This window comes from Bidens hawaiensis, unplaced genomic scaffold (genome assembly GCF_021521415.1).
Source record: "Bidens hawaiensis isolate Kalapana, Puna unplaced genomic scaffold, B.hawaiensis_p1.1 tig00000142_1, whole genome shotgun sequence".
In the NCBI taxonomy this organism is placed as follows: domain Eukaryota; kingdom Viridiplantae; phylum Streptophyta; class Magnoliopsida; order Asterales; family Asteraceae; genus Bidens; species Bidens hawaiensis.
The window spans coordinates 5,259,171-5,281,348 of NW_027491019.1; positions in this window are offsets into that span (position 1 = coordinate 5,259,171).

The following is a 22,178-nucleotide window of genomic DNA, read 5'->3' on the forward strand; positions in this document are numbered from 1 at the left end:
GGGGAGAATATTCATGTTACTGATGATAATTCTTTAAACATAGCTGGAATGATGTATGATTTAATAACAAATTTATGTAAGTTTAGGGGGTTAAGTGCAAAGTTTTACAAAGTTGAAATGTTTTGTGTAGGTTATGGAAAGATGTGGAAAAAAAGCAAGAAAAAGAGAATTTGGAGGGTTTAATTGTCAAAGTTTCAAAGTTTAATCAAGGCCCGGTCCAAGCCCACAAGTTAAAAGCCTTAATATAATATTATATTAAGTTAAAATAAGAATTAATCAGCCATTATTCATCAGCCAATCCCGAAAATACACAAAACCTAAAGCTAAACCCTAACTCCGATCGGACTTAGCCGCCGGCAGCAAAGGAAGAAGAAAAAAAAGGTATCTGTGGCGGCTGGTGTCTCTTGGACGGCTGGAAAAGAAGAAGGTGATCTTGGGCAGCAGCTAGAGGCTTCAAAACATCACTAATCTCAGCCATAAACCTTTAGTATACATCCTTAAACTTTATTTATCTTTCAAGAACCCTAACTTTGATTGATTTGGTCTTTTGTTTTACATTGTTTTGCAATTGTTTGATAGATTGACTTGTTATTGATTGAGTTTGGATCTTGAATGAGTTTTATCATGTTTATATTGATGTTTATGATGTTTACTTTGATTGTTTGTGGCTGTCCAAAATCAATGAGTAGCTAAACTTGTTTGTTCTACCTAGGATAGATGATTGTTGAATAGTTTTAACCTGTTTAATGGATTGTTAATGTTCAAGACTTAAATTATTGATGTAAAGTTTAACTAAACCATAAATTAGATTGTGTGTGATGGCTGTGTTTTATTTGTTATTACTTATAATCCTCTTGCATTAGTTAATTGAATCGGTTTTGATTAATTGATTGCTTGTTAAACTCTTTACTTGGTGTTTTGGGTTTATTTGCGGGAAGTACAACCGTAGGGATAAGTGGGTAATATATCATCTAAAATCAGTTAAAATACACCTTCTTTGAGACCGAGAGGTGATAAGAAGTAACATTGTCTCATTGCTTTTACTTGTTAGAATTAAGACCGCGCGAGAGCGGGTTTTTTTCTTGTCAAGTTTGAGTGTTTATGTGCAATTAGTTGGTTTAATTTGGGTTGAGTTAAATTGTTCCTCTATCCTTGGTTGCGTAGTATTCGTTTCCATTAGGATAGTGTGTCGGTGAGACCGAGAGGTGAGTCGGTATTTGAACACGTTAATAATTGTTTGTCCGGTTTGTTCTTTAAAATCAACTAAAATAAGTTAGAGTTTGTTAGAGAGACTGAGAGGTAATTTGACTTTCTTAAACAAGTTTTAGTTGTGTTATCTTTTATAACCGGTGTCTTGAATATTTTCAATCCGTTATCTTGTTATTTCTTTCAACATGATTCATTCCTAGGTAGACGTTTTTATTCATTGAATTTAAATCAAAGTTTTCTTAAAGTATTTTGTTAACAGTTTTCTTTTAATTAAGTTAAGTAGTTAAATAAAATCTTAAAAATCAAATAAATATTATTTTGGTAAGTCTTAATTAGAGTTTCGTAATTAAAAACGTTTTCACGTGTCTTTGCGTTCGACATCCGGACTTCTTTGATGCTATACTATTTATGATCGGTACACTTGCCGGTTTTGTGTGGTTTCTATAGGATTTTCGTTTTTATAAATTTAAAGCTTAATTGTGATTCGTTCTTTATTTATATTATACCTTTAACCCCCTAAACTTACATAAATTTGATATTAAATCATTAAAACATTATAAAATTGTAAGGAAATATAAGTGTGTTATTCAACACATCAAACATCCCCACACTTAAACCTTTTTCGTCCCTGAAAAAGTCTAATGCAGTTGGATCAGAATCGGAAAATCAAAGTTAAATCAAACATATAGGTTAAATTTTAAAGCTCAGAAAAACTCAAAAACCGCGATCATCGATATTGTTGTCCACCTAAACCCATGCCTTAATCTTTACCGGAACAAATAAGATCCGACAATAATACTCAGTGGTTTACAGAATTAAGACCCGCTTATTTTTAGCTTTTACCGGACCAGACCACCCCAACTTGACTTAAACCTCAAAGTTAGCAGAATTAAAACTTTGTTGCTCAATTTTTATGAATAGTTAAGACGATCAAGGGTATTGTTTATCCACCTAAGCATATGCATCAAAGTCTACCAAGCAGCCATTAGATATGATTAAGGTTCAATTATTCATAGCCAGTGCTCCCCACAACATGACATACCCCCGTTATCAAGCAATACCCCAAATCCATAACCATAGGTGAGTATGCAAAATTTTATCTGTAGGGCTTACATGTAGCGTGTCCCTTGTGGTCCGTTTCTTAATGGTAATAAGACGCGAGCAAGGGGACCCCACATGACTAACAGCGTGGATGATCAAGTCTGTAGTGTATTTGTACTTTCGTACTGTTGTGATCATGTTTATAGACTTATAAGGGTTTGCTCTTTGGCTTTATTTTAAATATCCACAACCCCACTTAGGAATTGTGAATACCCAGCTAAATAGATTGCATACAGACCCATGGTCTCAGGACCCGAAGCATCCCATCAATACAGGATTTAAGGTTATAAAACCATACGCCGATGAGGTGTAAAACACTAAACTATCATTTTAAGATTTATATCACAGGCTACACGGCATACTCTAACGTTAAACCTACCTAAGCATCATAAGATAACGTATTCAGATTTTTAAAACTCATGATATTTCCAATTTTTCATACCAAAATTTGAGGCTTGAGTATGGTCCGACCTTTCATTGCTTATTTTCCACGGACAAAACGCTTTACCCACAAAAGATTTCCGTTTAACCGTTTTATCAAATTTGCCCTTTCATTTACAAGGCTGAGCCTACCGACACATCCCAAGTTAAGTGCGTTTTCTTTTATTTATCTCATATTATTAGTAGTTTGAAAAACCGATTTCCGAATAAAATCATCATCTCCGACTTTAATGCAAAAGAAGCTAAAAACAAGGGACATTTTTTTTTCAAACTTGAACAACGTACGAAAACGAAAAACAAATGAAAACTTTTTATTTTTTAAATTTTTTTAATTTTTTATTTTTAAATTTTTTTTTTTTACAACTAGGTAAAATAAATTCCCATCCCCACACTTAGAACGAAATCGTCCTCGATGAGAACAAGGAAAAGAAATAAAATAAAAATAAAACGTAAAGCATAAAATTAAAACTTTAAAGAACAGAAATTAAAATAGAGAACGGGTTACTCCCCTGGTTTAGATGCAGATTCTTCACTAGCTGTGTAGGACTCAAACGACCGTATAGCATTTCATTCGCGGCCGCAACCTCGGGTGAACCAGTTCCAAAATGCCATCAGAGCTACCATGCGCATAATAATACCTGTAAAAACTCAAACTCGCTCGCATGTAGCGGCGTACAAAACAGAAAACAAAAACATAAGAAATAAACATATTTTTGTGTTTTTCGAATTTTTTTTTTTTTTTTTTTATTTTTATTAAATATTTATTTTATTCTTTTTTTTTATTTTTTTTTGTATTTTTATGTTTTTATAAATATAAATAAAAATAAAACAAATAAAAACAGATAATAAAAAGAATCATAATACAAACTCTACAACTCGGGCTGTCTCCCGAGTGATGCATCCATCACGCCTAATCCTCGGTGAATGAGTCAAGGTAGAACACCTCGACTGTCTGATCAGTATTCGGCTCCCAATGTAGTGCTTCAGTCTATGGTCGTTCACCTTAAACTTCCCGCTTCGATCTTGTATCTCAATCGTGCCATACGGGAATACCTCAGTGACTGTGAATGGTCCCGACCATCGGGATTTCAACTTTCCCGGGAATAACCTCAACCGGGAGTTATACAATAAAACCTTATCCCCACACTTGAACTGCTTATTACCCTTCAGCTTTCTATCATGCAGTTCCTTTGTCCGCTCCTTATACCGAAATGATTGTGCATATGCGTGATCCCGGAGCTCCTCCAACTCGTGCAACTGATGGAAACGTGTACTCTCAGCGACGGATAAATCAAGATTAACTCTCTGAAGGGCCCATGAAGCACGATGCTCTAACTCAACTGGAAGATGACAGGCCTTCCCATAGATCATCCGAAATGGTGTGGAACCAGTCGGAGTCTTGTAAGCTGTACGGAAGGCCCACAGAGCGTCATCTAATTTTTCGGACCAATCCCGACGATTCGAACCAACTGTTTTCTCAAGAATACGTTTTATTCCACGATTACTCACTTCCACTTGCCCACTGGTCTGTGGGTGGTAGGCGGTTGCAAGCCGGTGGGTGACCCCATAGCGCTGCAACGCCTTCTCCATCTGCGCATTGCAGAAGTGAGTACCTCGATCACTGATCAAGGCCTTCGGGACTCCAAAACGGGAAAACAACCCTTTTAAAAATCTCACTACAACTCGGGCGTCGTTAGTGGGCAATGCTTTGGCCTCGACCCACTTGGAAACGTAATCAACAGCCACAAGAATGTACTTGTTCCCTCTAGACGACGGGAACGGGCCCATAAAATCGATACCCCAAATGTCAAAAACCTCGCATACCTGAATCGCATTTTGGGGCATCTCATTCCGGGATGAGATATTACCAACACGTTAACATCTGTCACAATTTTTAACAAACTCATGTGCGTCTTTGAAAATAGAAGACCAATAGAATCCAGAATCAAATACCTTCTTCGCTGTCGAACTCGCACCGTGGTGACCTCCTGTCGGTCCCACATGACAATGGCTCAAAATTTGCCATCCTTCCTTGACATCCACACATCTTCTAATTAACTGATCAGCACCAACACGGAAAAGATACGGGTCGTCCCATAGGTAGAACTTAACATCAGCAAAGAATTTCTTCTTTTGCTGGTAAGACATCTTCGGGAGGTATCCATCAGCAAGATAGTTTGCGAAGTCAGCGAACCATGGAAAACCCTCCTCCTGTGCCTTAACGAACATGAGACTTTCCGTCGGAAAACGGTCGTTGATCCTGCCCCCCGAATCTCCTAACTCAGCACCTTCTAGACGTGAAAGATGATCGGCCGCAACATTCTCGGCCCCCTTTTTATCACGGATCTCAATATCAAACTCTTGAAGCAACAGGATCCAACGGATAAGACGAGGTTTGGCATCCTGCTTGCTGAAGAGATAACGAATAGCAGCATGATCCGTATAAACAATCGTTTTGGACAAAACCAGATAGGACCTAAATTTGTCGAAAGCGAACACCACAGCTAAAAGCTCCTTTTCGGTGGTGGTATAGCTTTCCTGTGCGCCGTTTAAGGTCCGGCTCGCATAGTAGATCGGATGGAAATATTTATCCTTCCGTTGCCCAAGAACCGCTCCGACTGCGAAGTCGCTCGCGTCACACATCAACTCGAATGGTGACGACCAGTCGGGAGCAACCATGATCGGGGCGTTAACGATTTTGTCTTTTAGAAGATCAAACGCCTCGATACACTGCTCGAAAAAAACAAATGGAGCATCCTTCTCCAAAAGTTTGGTCATGGGTCTCGCGATTTTTGAGAAATCTTTGATGAACCGGCGGTAGAACCCGGCATGACCTAAAAAGCTACGAATGGATCTCACAGAGGAGGGTGGGGGAAGATTAGAAATGGTCTCGACCTTCGCTTTGTCAACCTCTATCCCCGCACTCGAGATCCGATGTCCCAGAACAATGCCCTCACGAACCATAAAATGACACTTCTCCCAGTTAAGGACTATGTTGGTATCAACGCAACGGGACATCATCCTCTCAAGATTAGATAAACAATGATCAAAGGAACTCCCAAATACGGAAAAATCGTCCATGAATACCTCCATGGATTCCTCGATCATATCATGGAAAATGGCCACCATACACCTCTGGAATGTGGCCAGAGCGTTACAAAGTCCGAACGGCATACGTTTGTAGGCAAACGTACCGTAAGGGCAGGTGAAAGTGGTTTTCTCCTAGTCATCGGGAGCTATGGGAATCTGGAAATACCCGGAGAAACCATCCAAGAAGCAGTAGTATTGCTGACCTGCTAAACGCTCCAACATTTGATCAATGAAGGGTAAAGGAAAGTGGTATTTCCTGGTGGCATCATTCAGTCTGCGATAGTCGATGCAGACTCGCCATCCCGTCACAGTCCTAGTGGGAATAAGCTCGTTCCTATCATTGGTGACGACAGTCATGCCACCCTTTTTGGGAACCACTTTAACTGGACTCACCCAAGCACTATCAGAAATGGGGAAAATGATTCCCGCATCAAGGAGTTTGATAATCTCCTTCTTCACGACCTCTTGCATTTTCGGATTAAGCCGCCATTGCGGCTGGACGACAGTTTTGAAATTATCCTCCATGAGGATTTTATGAGTGCAAAATGAAGGGTTGATACCCTTGATGTCGATAATCTTCCATGCAATCGCCTCTTTGTGCTCTCGTAGCACCCTCAACAACTTCTCCTTCTCGACCTCCGTCAAAGCAGATGCAATGATAACTGGAAACTTCCTCTCTTCATCTAAAAATGCGTACTCAAGATGGGCGGGCAGATCCCTAAGCTCTAAGGAAGAAGGAGGACTCTCGACCGAAGGTCGGTCCATCGGATCATCTCGTACGATCTCGGCAGACACGCCAGATTCAGGGGTATGCGACTCGGTGTCGTCATCTAAGGACTGATTGGTCATGGCAACCATTTCAATCTCCGGAATCTCCCTATCGAGAATCTAGGTGTCGGAGGCAGATCCTCCACAAATTTCGCTAAGAAACTCCCCGACATGCTCCATGATGGTATCAATGAAGTATAAGGAGTCATCAGCAGACTTGGGGTGTTTCAGTGACTGTCGAACGTCAAAGGTGACGTTCTCATCCCCAACTCTCAGAATTAACTTACCCTCGCAGACGTCGATCAACGCCTGTGCAGTGGCAAGGAATGGTCGGCCTAAGATAAGTGGGACACTATCGTCATCGTTCATGTCCAGGATGACAAAGTCCACCGGGAAGATGAACTTGTCGACACGAACAAGCATGTTCTCGACCACCCCTCGGGGGTATTTCACAGAACGATCAGCAAGCTGGATACTCATACGGGTAGGCCTCGGTTCGCCTAAACCCAACTTGCGATACACGGAATACGGCATGAAGGTAATACTGGCACCAAGATCTGCCAGTGCATGAACAACCGTATTATCACTCAAGATGCAGGGAATCGTGAAACTCCCAGGATCGGACATCTTTTCCGGTAACTTTCTCTGCAAAACTGCAGAGCAACCAGCACTCAGCGGGATGGAAGAGACCTCTGCTAACTTCTCCTTATTAGAAAGAATATCCTTAAGGAACTTTGCATATTTCGGCATTTGAGTTAGTGCCTCAAGGAATGGAATGTTAAGGTGAAGTTGCTTCAGGAGATCAAGAAATTTAGTGTTCTGCTCCTCATCTCTCTCCCTGCGGACACTCCCGGGAAATGGAAGTCTAGGTTTGTAGACTCTCGGTGGTGTGCTGGGTAATGGCTGGTCCTCGGCCTGTGCTGTACTTCCTGGGCTTCGCCTTTGATGCACCCTGGCCGGTGGAGATTCCAACTGAATCTCCTCGTCTACCTGCTCCTCAACATCTACCGCAGGCCCCTGATTCACTGGCTTACTACATGCCCCTGCACCGCTCCTCGTCGTCACCGCCTTCGCGAAGGCCTTCGGATTCTGCTCAGTATTACTCGGAAGTGTACCTGGCGGCCTCTCATTCAGACGATTCGCTATCTCTCCCATCTGCCTCTCAAGATTTTGAATTGACGCCCCCTGATTTCTCATGAATGACTCGTGTTCCCGAAATTTCTCTTGAGTCTCTTTGTGACGGGAATCCTCTCGAGTCATAAGCTGCGACAGCATCTGAGTCTGCTGTGCCATCATCTCCTCCAGCGTGGGCTTCTTCTCCCCACCACTCGCTCCTTCACCGGAATCCTGGAATAGACACTGACGCGGCTGGAAGCCGGAATGATTTCCGTTCCTCCAGTTAGGATTTTGGTTACCTCTCCAACCCGAATTATAAGAATTAAAAGAATTAGGGTTTCGGTTCGGATTGTTAACATAGTCGACTGCCTCCTCCTGGAAACCTACGGGGCATTGAACGGTATCGTGTCCCCCTCTACAGATTTCGCATAACTTACTTTTTACCTGCACGTCCTTCACAATCTTCGCTAACGCCTCAACCTGTGCCGCGAGGGCGGTGTTCGTGTCGACTGAATGTATGCCGCGTGATAACGCGTCGACGGTTTTGGTGCTCTTAGAAGGTGGTCGCTGGTATCCACTCATGGCTAAACCGTTAAATAAGGCAATGCACTCATCGGTATCCTTTGTCGTCAATAAGTTGCCTCCTGCAGCAGTGTCAAACATATTCTGAGTCGCGTAAGTTACTCCGTTATAGAACTTTTCAACAACCGCCCAGTCCTGCAAGCCGTGGTTCGGACATAAAGCAAGTAGGTTTTTGAATCTCTCCCACACCTCGTAGAAACTCTCAGTGTCCTCCATCTGGAAAGAATGAATCTGGTTACGCAAACGAGCGGCCTTAGCCGGAGGATCGTATTTTTCCAGGAACTGGGTCTGCATGGCGGCCCAAGTAGAAATGGATCCTTGTGGGAGGGACTCAAGCCACAGACTCGCCTGATCAACGAGTGAGAACGGGAAGATGCGGAGTTTGATGGCATCTTCGGATACGTTGGCAAGATGAAACGTGTCACAAATACGTGCGATGCGAGTAAGATGTGAATGCGGGTTTTCGTGGAGCAACCCGTGAAATTGAGCAGAATGGGAAATGGTGTTCAGAACGTTCGATGGAATCTGCCAGGTCGTTTGAACTCCTATAGCTGGTGGAGCAATGCTGGATCTCGCGCCAGCATCGACTGGACGGGCTCGGTCTGCGACTGTCCTCCTCGGTGGTGCGTCGGCCATAATCCTATCCCTAACGATGGGTTCAGATAAAGTAGGAGAAAAGAATGTATTACCGACGGGTGTAGATGAACTAGAAGACGGTTTTGTACGACGTCTCTCAAGAAGCTCTCTCTCTGGTTCGGGAAATCCTTCAACTTCTGGTGGTCCTAGAGATCGAGTACGTCGCATACAACTATTTAAAATAAATAAAAGAAATTATAATTATCTAAACTATTTTAAACTAATAAACAAAACAAATAAGAAAGACAAGTAGTAAACAAGGAAAATCTTGACTCGAGTCATTCTTAAAACGCTTCAAACCGTGTCCCCGGCAACGGCGCCAAAAACTTGATGTGTGAAAAGGTATAATATAAATAAAGAACGAATCAAAATTAAGCTTTAAATTTATAAAAACGAAAATCCTATAGAAACCACACAAAACCGGCAAGTGTACCGATCATAAATAGTATAGCATCAAGGAAGTCCGGACATCGAACGCAAAGACACGTGAAAACGTTTTTAATTACGAAACTCTAATTACGACTTACCAAAATAATATTTATTTGATTTTTAAGATTTTATTTAACTACTTAACTTAATTAAAAGAAAACTGTTAACAAAATACTTTAAGAAAACTTTGATTTAAATTCAATGAATAAAAACGTCTACCTAGGAATGAATCATGTTGAAAGAAATAACAAGATAACGGATTGAAAATATTCAAGACACCGGTTATAAAAGATAACACAACTAAAACTTGTTTAAGAAAGTCAAATTACCTCTCAGTCTCTCTAACAAACTCTAACTTATTTTAGTTGATTTTAAAGAACAAACCGGACAAACAATTATTAACGTGTTCAAATACCGACTCACCTCTCGGTCTCACCGACACACTATCCTAATGGAAACGAATACTACGCAACCAAGGATAGAGGAACAATTTAACTCAACCCAAATTAAACCAACTAATTGCACATAAACACTCATACTTGACAAGACAAAAACCCGCTCTCGCGCGGTCTTAATTCTAACAAGTAAAAGCAATGAGACAATGTTACTTCTTATCACCTCTCGGTCTCAAAGAAGGTGTATTTTAACTGATTTTAGATGATATATTACCCACTTATCCCTACGGTTGTACTTCCCGCAAATAAACCCAAAACACCAAGTAAAGAGTTTAACAAGCAATCAATTAATCAAAACCGATTCAATTAACTAATGCAAGAGGATTATAAGTAATAACAAATAAAACACAGCCATCATACACAATCTAATTTATGGTTTAGTTAAACTTTACATCAATAATTTAAGTCTTGAACATTAACAATCCATTAAACAGGTTAAAACTATTCAACAATCATCTATCCTAGGTAGAACAAACAAGTTTAGCTACTCATTGATTTTGGACAGCCACAAACAATCAAAGTAAACATCATAAACATCAATATAAACATGATAAAACTCATTCAAGATCCAAACTCAATCAATAACAAGTCAATCTATCAAACAATTGCAAAACAATGTAAAACAAAAGACCAAATCAATCAAAGTTAGGGTTCTTGAAAGATAAATAAAGTTTAAGGATGTATACTAAAGGTTTATGGCTGAGATTAGTGATGTTTTGAAGCCCCTAGCTGCTGCCCAAGATCACCTTCTTCTTTTCCAGCCGTCCAAGAGACACCAGCAGCCACAGATTCCTTTTTTTTCTTCTTCCTTTGCTGCCGGCGGCTAAGTCCGATCGGAGTTAGGGTTTAGCTTTAGGTTTTGTGTATTTTCGGGATTGGCTGATGAATAATGGCTGATTAATTCTTATTTTAACTTAATATAATATTATATTAAGGCTTTTAACTAGTGGGCTTGGACCGGGCCTTGATTAAACTTTGAAACTTTGACAATTAAACCCTCCAAATTCTCTTTTTCTTGCTTTTTTTTTCCACATCTTTCCATAACCTACACAAAACATTTCAACTTTGTAAAACTTTGCACTTAACCCCCTAAACTTACATAAATTTGATATTAAATCATTAAAACATTATAAAATTGTAAGGAAATATAAGTGTGTTATTCAACACATCAATGTATGCTGGAAGTGATGAAAAGATGAATATTGTTGAAGAGATAAGAGAGGTTATGGAGAATATTGTTGAAGAAAATATTGAGAGTGATCAAGGTGTTAAAGATGAGGAGATGATTGAAGATGACCCAGACCTTGACATTCTATATGGTGATTTTAATGATATTGACTCTTTGATTGCACAAGAGGAAAAGGTAGTTTTTTATGAGTAACTGGAGAACCTATTCAGGAAGATAGATGATATTCCACCTCCTCAAGTCAAAGAGGTTGGCTCATGTAGACCCACTGATGATGATGAGGAGAGAAGAAAGGAGAAAGGGAAGGCTATTGCAGAAAATGAAAGCCAATTGCAACCCCTAACGAAGAACACTTATGGATCTAATGAATATATTCTCTTTATTGATGATTCTTCCGTGAAAGCTAAAGTATTACATGATCAACTTGTGAATGAATTATTTGAAAGAGAGTTTCTGAACTTCATGCTGACAGAAAAAGAACATGATGAGCAAAGTATCTTGATGGACCAGATTGAACTACAGAACAAGCTATTAGAAGATGAAGAAGAGCTTGACCAAGAGGTCTTTGAGGGACTCTTGAAATTGAAACGGACTGAAGATGCTGAGAAAACTCTATCTCTAGTTGTTGAGAAGTTTAAAAGAGAAAAGGAGAAAGTTATAGAAGAACATGTGGATACAACACCAGCTGCTGAACCTATTGTTGAAGAAAATCTTTATAGGTAGTTGGTGATTGATCATGATGCTAGAAGAATATAGAGGAAATGGCCAAAGCTTCATTTGATAAGGTGTTAGCTAAACTAATTGAAGACATCAGTTCTGCTGAGAGGGAATGGCAAGTGGACATGGTTAAGTATGTTAGAAAAGAAAGAGGTATGGACAGAATATAGCAAATTTTGAAGAATATTTAAAGAAGAAAAGGGTTAAGAAAGAGAAAGTTAATGCGGAGAAAGAAAAGGAGAAATCATCTGAAGAACCAATCCATGGTGTTCCATTGCAGATGGTGAAACCAGAAGAGTATGAGCAAGATGAAAATATGGACCTCAATGAACCTCAAATAGGTGCATTCAAGGATCTATCTAAGTTGGAGGATGATGAAGAAGGTGTAGAACGAAAGAACAAAGAGGTTGAACATGGTTCACCTCAAGATGTTCACTTGGAGAATACATAGGCTAGAATGGAGGAATTGAGAAAGCAAGATAAAAGGATCATTTCCCTCTTAAGAAATGGTCTTGAATATGAAGCTATCAAGTATCTTTCTGATGAAGATATTGATCATATGTTGGGAAAGAGGAGAGAGGAAGAAAGAAAGAAAGAAAGAAAATAGAATATAAAAGAAAATTTTTGAACCAGCATATGTTTTATTTAAAATAGTGCAATTATTCAGATAAATAGTTGAGTAAAATGACCTTTGAAGAAATTGAGAAAAGGAGGATGGGAAGAAGTGGATTGAACAAAGAGCTAAAGCTAAACTTCAACGAAAATCCAAGGTTATGAGAAAATTTTGGGGAAAGGTAGGTTATTTGGTAGAAAATGGAATTGAATTTGAGTAAGTTGAATGAATGTCAAGAAAGGAAGTAGAAGAAAAGTTCAAGGTCTTGTCCAAGAAGATTCATGATGAAGAAAAGATTACTGCTAAACATAAAAGACAAAAAGAAATAAAGGAAAAAGAAGAAAGAGAAGGAGAATGAAGATAAACAAAAAAAATGAAGGTTGACATAGCAAGGGCCAGAATTGATAAAGAGAAGAAAATGGCTCTATCTGAAGATCAGGAGAAATTACTTGACGGATTGATGGAGGCGAGGGGTGTTTATGAAGATATGAGCAGATTGACTGATGCTCAAAGGAAAGAATTATATGAACTGGAGTTGGCCAAATACAAGGACGAGATGAAAACCCAAAATATAAGTAAAGAATCAAATGAATCTTCTCCTTTATTCCACAAGATAAAACAACACCGACTGAACCTATGAAGAGTACAAGTTTGAAGCCTTGGGAAGATAATAAAAAGATATACATTTTGAAGCAGATAATGTTGAAGAAAGGGATGACTACATGTATTTTCGACAATCAGGACATGGCACATTTGAAAGATCTATTTGAAAAGGAATTGGTGTTGTTTAATAAAGTGGAAGCTAAAAGAAACAGACTCATGACAAAGCAAACCCCATCCACTTAAACCAAGTCCCAGAAGGCATGTCACTCAAGAACCCCAATCCCCTTCAAAAGAACAAATGGATAGGGAAACAATGGATATGATTAAAATTTTATCCAAAGAAAGTGTTAACTATTTGTCAATGATAACGATGAGTAAGACTTAAATTGTTAAAATCTTTGAGTCAAAGGGATATGTGAGAAGACCTCAAACTTCTAGACATTATTCATCAACGGCTACAACATCCATCATTCCCATTCCTATCACAAGGTCCAGCTTACAAAGAGAACAAAGATCATCACTTAATGTAGATCTACCAAAGAATCTGTACTAAGATTCAAGGACCATAACCTTGAAATTTATCATGAAAAGTGGTATTCTAAATACCATAATCTTTTGGGATGATTTCAGGGAATTCAACAGGGAGCAACTGACTGAGCTAGCTGATCTACGTCTCTTTAACAACCAACAGAGAGATAGATTTGCTGGTTCACAAAGGAATGATTTGTCCAAGTATCTGAAAGATCAAGCAAGGGCAGGCTTTCCTTTGTTGAACAAGAAAAGGAAATTATAATACACTGAAGCTGTATAAAATAAAAGGCAAAGGAGAATAAGTGATATCAGAATAACTGAATTATCTTTTGGCAAGTCCAAGAAATTTACTAACCCTTATGCCAACATGAAGAAATGTATAAGCATGAGATGACAAATGAGCGGACCTAACTCAGAGGTACAAAGAAATGGAAGAATAGCTGAGATCCACTTTGAATTGAAGACCAACAGCTACATCTTAAGAAACTCTGAAGGTCTTGCTTTAGGCATCATTCAAGAGGATTCTGATCTGGAATATCTCCATATGGATGATTTACATGATATTATGAGATGGGACATCCCTGATGAACATCCATTCCTTGTGGAGATCTCAGTATTCTAACAAAAGGTTGTTGCAGTGAGATTAGAAAGAAGGATGGAAGGAAGGAGAAGCTCAAGGAGATGAGAAATTTTTGATTATGTATTTTCATGTGTAATGCCCTTGTGGCAGAATTTTGAATAACGTAATTTTTCTTTTAAGTAATGTAATTTATTGCTTTTAATTATTTGATGTGTATTTTAAACAAGTGTATGTAATCTAGATGTGTTTTGGTTCATCTGTGTGTGTTCTAATCAAGGGGAGATTGTTGGGACTGAAATGATCAAGGAAGAATGGAATCTTCTCAACCTCCTCAAGAAATATGCTAAGTATGGAATCCGAGGAAACTAGGAACTTCGAGCAAGCCTAATGCATATTCAAGCAAGGTATCTTACTTCAAGAAAGTCTATCTTCTTGAATTCTTCTAAGTGTTTTGTTCGAGCAAACTACACTTCATCAAGCAAGGTTGTTCTTCAGTCAAGCAAGGTTTGCTTTAGATAAAAATCTTGACTTAGCCAAGCTTAAACCAAGCAATTTGGTGGGTCGAGCAAGGTTTCAATAAGGAGGATCTCAAGCACACTTGTAGGAAGTTAAAGGATTTATTATAAGGACTTCTACGAGCAAGGTTCAACCTCGAGTAAGCTACAATACCTCAAGTATACTAAGTTTTCTAGAATAAGTCTTTGACAAATGTTGAAAAGATCAAAAAGAACAAGTTTGCTCGTGGGATATTATCTAGCAAAGTTTGATTATATCATTAATATTGAAGTCTGCTTGAAGAATATTTTCTAAATATTCAAAGTAAAAGCTTGCTTGGAGAACTGTTCCAACACACTTATGGGTTACTAGGTTTGCTCGACAAAGATAAAAGCTTACTCGAAGACCTATCTGACACTTGTATTAATTTTGAATATGCTTGAATATATTTTAACAATGATTAGGATATCTAGAAAGTATCAGGTGTGGCAATTTAAGGAAATACTAGGTCACATTTATGACAATGACTGATTACACACTTTCCAAGTAGACATGATATTTGCGTGCAGAAAGTAGTCGCACCTAACATTCTTTCTAGAAACCTAAAGTTGTTCCTTTGTTTTCTTGGTTAATATCAATGGAAATCTTTTGAGTCTCTTGTGTGTTTGTTAGCTTTATGTTATTATAACAACATCGTGATTACTATTGATTCCGCCTTTAGTGATCAATGGGTCTTTACATTAGCTATATTGTAATCCGTCTTGTCAACATTAATTTGTGGGTTACGAGGTTTGTAGTGAGAATATCGATCCTGACAATATAACTATAAATAAAGATAGAAGTTATTATAAATTCTAGATATGTTCAATATTATATACATAATTATGCATAAATTAAGGATCAATTAAAAATATTTTTGTTTATTTTAAACATTCATTTTGACATAATTAAAATATTTTAATCTTCTTACAACTATTATATGCACAAATTAATGACCAAAGGTTTTTATTTGAAGTAATAATTTTGACATAATTAAAATATTTTATTATAATCTTGCATTAAAATTCTAACAATTTTATGGAACGGTTAATTGGTATTTAAATAAAATTTTAATAGAAAGATGGAAAGTATTTTGAGAATGGAAAATTTATAATACGAGTTTTATTTTAACAATTAATTTTGGCATAATTAAAATATTTAAATTTTCATTTTACTACTATTATACGCATAATTATGCATAAATTAAGAAACAAAGAGTTTTATTTAAGCAATGTTTTTGACATAATTAAATTATTTTAATATAATCTTGAATTATTCAAATAACATTAATTTGGAAAGTATTTTGAGATTTGAAAACCTTTGGTGCGTGTTATATTTTAATATTCATTTTGACATAATTAAAAGGTTTTAATATTTCAACTATTATACACATAATTATGCATAAATTAAGGAATAGAACGTTTTATATTAAGCAATATTTTTGACATAATTAATATATTATTATAATATAATATTGTATTCAAATTCAATTAGAATAGTGTAAGTATTAATTGGTATTTTAATTGAATTCTAAAAAAAATCTTGATAGTATTTTGATATTGGAAAATTTTAATAGTGGATTTTTAACTTCAAATAACATTATGTCACCATTAATTGGTATTATAATGGAATTTTAACCTTAAACTGGAATAGAATTTAAAAATGAAAAAATTCTAATGCAAAATTTTATTTTAAGCATTCATTTTGACACAATTAAAAGGTGTTAATATTAAAACGATTATATGAATCTATAATTATAAATACTTTAAGAACCAGAGGGTTTCTTGAATTCGAATTCAAATTCAAATATAATCGTATAATAATTAATTGATACTTTAATGGAATTCTAAAAAAAAGGTTGGAAAGAATTTTGTGATTGGAAAAACTTTTAATGCGAGATTTTAATTTCAAAATGTATACAAAATGGAAAGATTAACATAAACAATTCAACTCATAAAAACATTAATATCGTATTATGGCGGTAGTAAAAAAATTAACAAAAAAATACAAGAAAATATCAATACTTTACACATTAAAAACCATGAGTAATTATAAAAATGGTTTATTACTATGAATAATTATAAATAAAAAATGAAATACATAATTACTCAAATATACCAATTTGCAGTTCATTTTATGATGATTGTATAACACAAGGGCATCGAAAAAACCAGTTGATGTTGTCTTTTTTAATGGAGTTCGAGCTGAGCATTTGTTTTCATGTTCACTTAAAAATTAATTTAATCAATTATTTTCGACGAACACACAATTCAGCTAGTATTTCAACCAATCCATTTGCAAAACATACACTTTTACCATATTTGTTAACAAGACAATACAGAACGACGCTTTATAATCTTGAATTTGAAGTGTTTGAGGCATATCTTTAAACTTATCATTATTAGTTTTAACAAATTCATTTGGAAGTTCCAGCCAAAGTTATTATAAAATAAAATATAGAAAAATTACCTAAAATATTATAATTGACAGAAATATATCAATACTTACCATAATCGGGAGTTTATGATTCCAGATTATTTTGTAAAAAGAATTCATCAAATTCAAATAGTTTCAAACAACCTCTGTGAAAGCACAAAAAGGTAATTAATAATGTATAAAAAAGTATAGATGAAGATGATAACAACAAAAAATCAATCAGATAAACGGGACTGAATGAACAAAAAATTACTGTATGATTATCAAATATTCTATAAACATAAAATGAAAATAAAAAATCATAAAATTAGAATCGAACAATCGGGAGGGAGGATTATGATATTGGATAAATGGAAGACTATCTTTGGGATTTGATAATTATTACAAATTTTGATTGATGTTTAAGAGAATTGGTTAAATAACAAGAGAGAGGGGGAAAGAAGAATGTTAATTAGGGTTTCTAATATTATGGTTTAAATAATATGTTGGAGGTGAGTTGGCAATTGCTAAGATAGAAAAGTTGTGGCATGGCATCTATGTGGCATCTAGAAAAGGATACCCTAAAATGATGTCATGTGGACAACTTGTGTTAATTTAATAGATTAGTAAGATTATTTCTTATACTTATACTTACTTTTGAGCTAGTTTTTATTAAATATTACTTCTAATTAACTCATATATGGTTTTTAAATGTTTCAAGAGACAACGGACTAATTAAGAGTATTTATACCAACTTTGAAACACGAGTGGATACGTCTTTGTGATCGACGCATTTGTTACAATGTGTGGCATAAAATATCAACTATACTAAACTTAGATTGTTTTACTTGTTATTATTTATATATATATATATATATATATATATATATATATATATATATATATATATATATATATATATAGTTTAAGTTCAAGAGAGAAATGGTATTACTGCAAGAAATACAATAAATGAATATTAGTCACTAGTTTTATTTTAGGTTTTTAAATATTTAAAAATAAATAAAGAAGATATAAATGCAACAATAAATGAACTTTCTCTCTCTAATTAATACAACTAACCTAACCATAATAAATCTCACTCTAATTAATATATCTAACTAATTTAACTATAATAATTAAAAATATAAAAACACTACTTTAGTTTTATTTTTTATTTACACATTTTAATTTTATTAAACATAAATACAATTTATTCATATAATACTATTTCTTTATATTAAAAAAATAATTTTTACTCATTTTATTAGCATATATCAACGTATTTTTTAAAACTAAATATCAAAACATAATATATATATATATATATATATTCAATTGGTATGCCTATAAAAATTATTGTCATAAATAATAATAATAAAAAAACTATCATACAAATGTGTTTATTAAATAAAAACAATAAATATACAATCAAAGCAGTGTTATATAACCTACACTTGTTTTGAGCAATAAAAACGTACAACATACAACTTATATTGCATATGTAATTCGACATCAACAATTATATAAACTACACAAAGATACACATATCCTACACATGCGTAGGTTATATGTTTTTCGTATGTAGGTTATATGTTTTTTTTTCTTAGAACAAGTATATTTTTATATATTTTGGTGTAACTTGTATGTTTTTATTGACATTTAATGCAAACATGTGTAAGATAGTTTTTTATTATTAATCACAATGTAATTACGTGTTGATGGATATTGATATGTTGAGTTTGATGAAATTGGCTTTGAATAAAAAGAAATTGATGTATGAATAAATTGTATTTGTGTAAGATAAAATTTTCGTGTGTAGGTTATATGTTTTTCGTGTGTAGGTTATATGTTTTCGTGTGCATGTGTATTTTATTGATGATGAATTTTGTGTGTAGGTTATATGTTTTTCATGTGTATGTTATATGTTGTCTTATTCTTAGAACAAGTGTAGATTATACGTTTTTTGTGTAGGTTGTATGTTTTTTATTGATATCTAATGTAAACACATGTAAAATAGTTTTTATTATTATTCATTATAATGTAAGTATATGTTGATGGATATTAATATATTGAGTTGGAAGAAATTAGTTTTGGATAGAAAGAAATGTTAATGTATGAATAAATTATACTTGTGTATGATAAAAATTCAAGACACAAAATATTAGTTACAAAAATAAATGAGTTCTTAATATTTTCCAATTATAATTATTTAATTAGTTATATTAATTAAGTAGATAAGTATTATGGTTTATTAGTTATATTAATTAAAGAAATAGAATTATTAATACTTTCTTAATTTAGCTTTAGGCATTTAAAACATAAAACAAAACTAGTAGTCTATATTCATTTCTCACATTTTTTGTAGTAATATCATTTCTCTCTTGAACCATTCATATATATATATATATATATATATATGTATGTATGTATGTATGTATGTATAGGATTGATTTCTTTTGAGAACCACTTTGAGTTTTAAGAACTCGAAGTAACTCAATGTAACAATTTTTTTTTCGAATATTTTTTTACACATGTGTAATATGTAAGTGTAAGTGATGTACAAAAAATTACAGTATTTTTTTACACACCGAATCGACTTTTTACACATGTGTAACTAACGTTTAAACTTGTGTAATTATCAAAAATACGTATTCTCTCTCTTGCTTCATTTTTTAATTACATTTAATCTTAGCACATATTTCATATCATTTAATTAAATGTATGGTCCAAACTTGAGTTCTTAAAGTTCTTAAAACTCACAATGTTCTCAAAATAACCCTCCCATATATATATATATATATATATATATATGTGTGTGTGTGTGTGTGTGTGTGTGTGTGTGTGTGTTCAAGTTTAAGAGAGAAATGATATTATTGCGAGAAATAAATATGAACCACTAGTTTTATTTTAGGTTTTAAATATTTAAAAATAAATAAAGAAGATGTAAATGCAATAATAAATTCACTCTCTCTCTCTCCAATTAATACAACTATTATAACCATAATAAATTTCTCTCTAATTAATATATCTAACTAATTTAACTATAATAATTAAAAAGTTAAAAAAATTACTTTGGTTTTATTTTTATTTACACATTCTTCATTTTATTCAACATAAATATAATTTATTCATATAATACTATTTCTGTATATTAAAAAAAATAATTTCCACTCAATTTATTAGCATATATCAACGTGTTTTTTAACAAAACAATATCAAAACATAATATGTTTTATTTCAATTGGTATGCCTATAAAAATTATTGTAATAAATAATAATAAAAAAAATATCATACAAATGTGTCCGTTAAATGTAAACAATAAATATACAGTCTACACAAAGTTATATAACCTACACTTGTTTTGATCAATAAAAACGTACAACATACAAAAAGCATGCAACTTACATATGTAATTCGACATCAACAATTATATAAACTACACAAAGATACACATATCTTACACATGCGTAGGTTATATGTTTTTCATATGTAGGTTATATGTTTTCTTATTCTTAGAATAAGTGTAAGTTATATGTTTTTGTGTAGGTTGTATATTTTTTATTGACATTTAATGCAAACATGTGTAAGATAGTTTTTTTGTATTATTCATCACAATGTAACTACGTGTTGATGGATATTGATATGCTGAGTTTGAAGAAATTAGTTTTGAATAAAAAGAAATTAATGTATGAATAAATTGTATTTGTGTAAGATAAAATTTTCGTGTGTAGGTTATATATTTTTCGTGTGTAGGTTATATGCTTTCGTGTGCGTGTGTATTTTATTGATGATGAATTTTGTGTGTAGGTTATACGCTTTTCGTGTGTAGGTTATATGCTGTCTTATTCTTAGAACATGTGTAGATTATACTTTTTGTGTAGGTTGAATGGTTTTTGTTGATATCTAATGCAAACACATGTAAAATAGTTTTTTTGTATTATTCATTATAATGTAAGTATGTGTTGATGGATATTAACATATTGAGTTGGAAGAAATTAGTTTGGATAGAAAGAAATTTTAATGTATGAATAAATTATACTTGTGTATGATAAAAATTCAAGACACAAAAAATAAGTTATAAAAATAAATGAGTTCTTAATATTTTTCAATTAATAATTTAATTAGTTATATTAATTAAGTAGATAAGTATTATGGTTTATTAGTTATATTAATTGAAGAAAGAGAATGATTAATATTTTCTTTATTTAGCTTTAAACATTTAAAACTTAAAACAAAACTAGTGGACCATATCATTTCTCGCATTTCTTGCAGTAATATCATTTCTCTCTTAAACCATCCTCTATATATATATGTTAGCTTTAGAAACCCGTGTATTACACGGGATAAGTTAATGTATGAATTACAATTAATAACTTTATAAAAATAAAAAAAGATAATTAAGTCTCTTTATATTATTTAATTTTTAAGACTTATTATGTTTAAACATTGAATATTTGTTAAAAAAACTATTATATTTTTCTTAAATGTCTCAAAAATTGAATGTTATTGTACTTTTCAAAATAAACTCTTTTATACACATTTTAATTTTTTAGAAAATATCTTTTATGACACGTAATTATTATATCAATATTCTTTTATATTAAGTATGTTTACGATATAAATTATGACATTAACAATTCAATCAATTGAGATTGACCAATTAATACGGTATGTTGAATTTATAATCAATGATATTGAAAGATATTTTTATTCTTTTCCATCAATAGAAGAGAGGTAATTTGAGCGGGAATTTGATAGTGAGAATTAATCTTAAATTGATATGTGTCAGAATTACTTTTTTATTAGTATATATGTAGAATATATATATATATATATACTACTAGTAGGTACCCGCGCGAGGCAGCGGTGGTGACAAATTGTCCCCACAGGTTTCAGCAGCAGATTCGTATATTTTTGGATGAAAAATCAAAAATGACGTGCCTAAACAATCTCAAAAACAGAATCAATGATACTATAATCCTAACACACGGCACAAATTTACATGAATCTTTCAAGGAAAATATGGTTTTACATGAATTAACTTTTTTATGCATAAAGTAGTTACAAAAATATAGTAAAAGAAAACACATTAAAATTAACAACAATCGCCTAAATTTACAAAAATATAAACAGCCGGTACTCTATTTGTAATGCTCTACTCTTAAACTAAC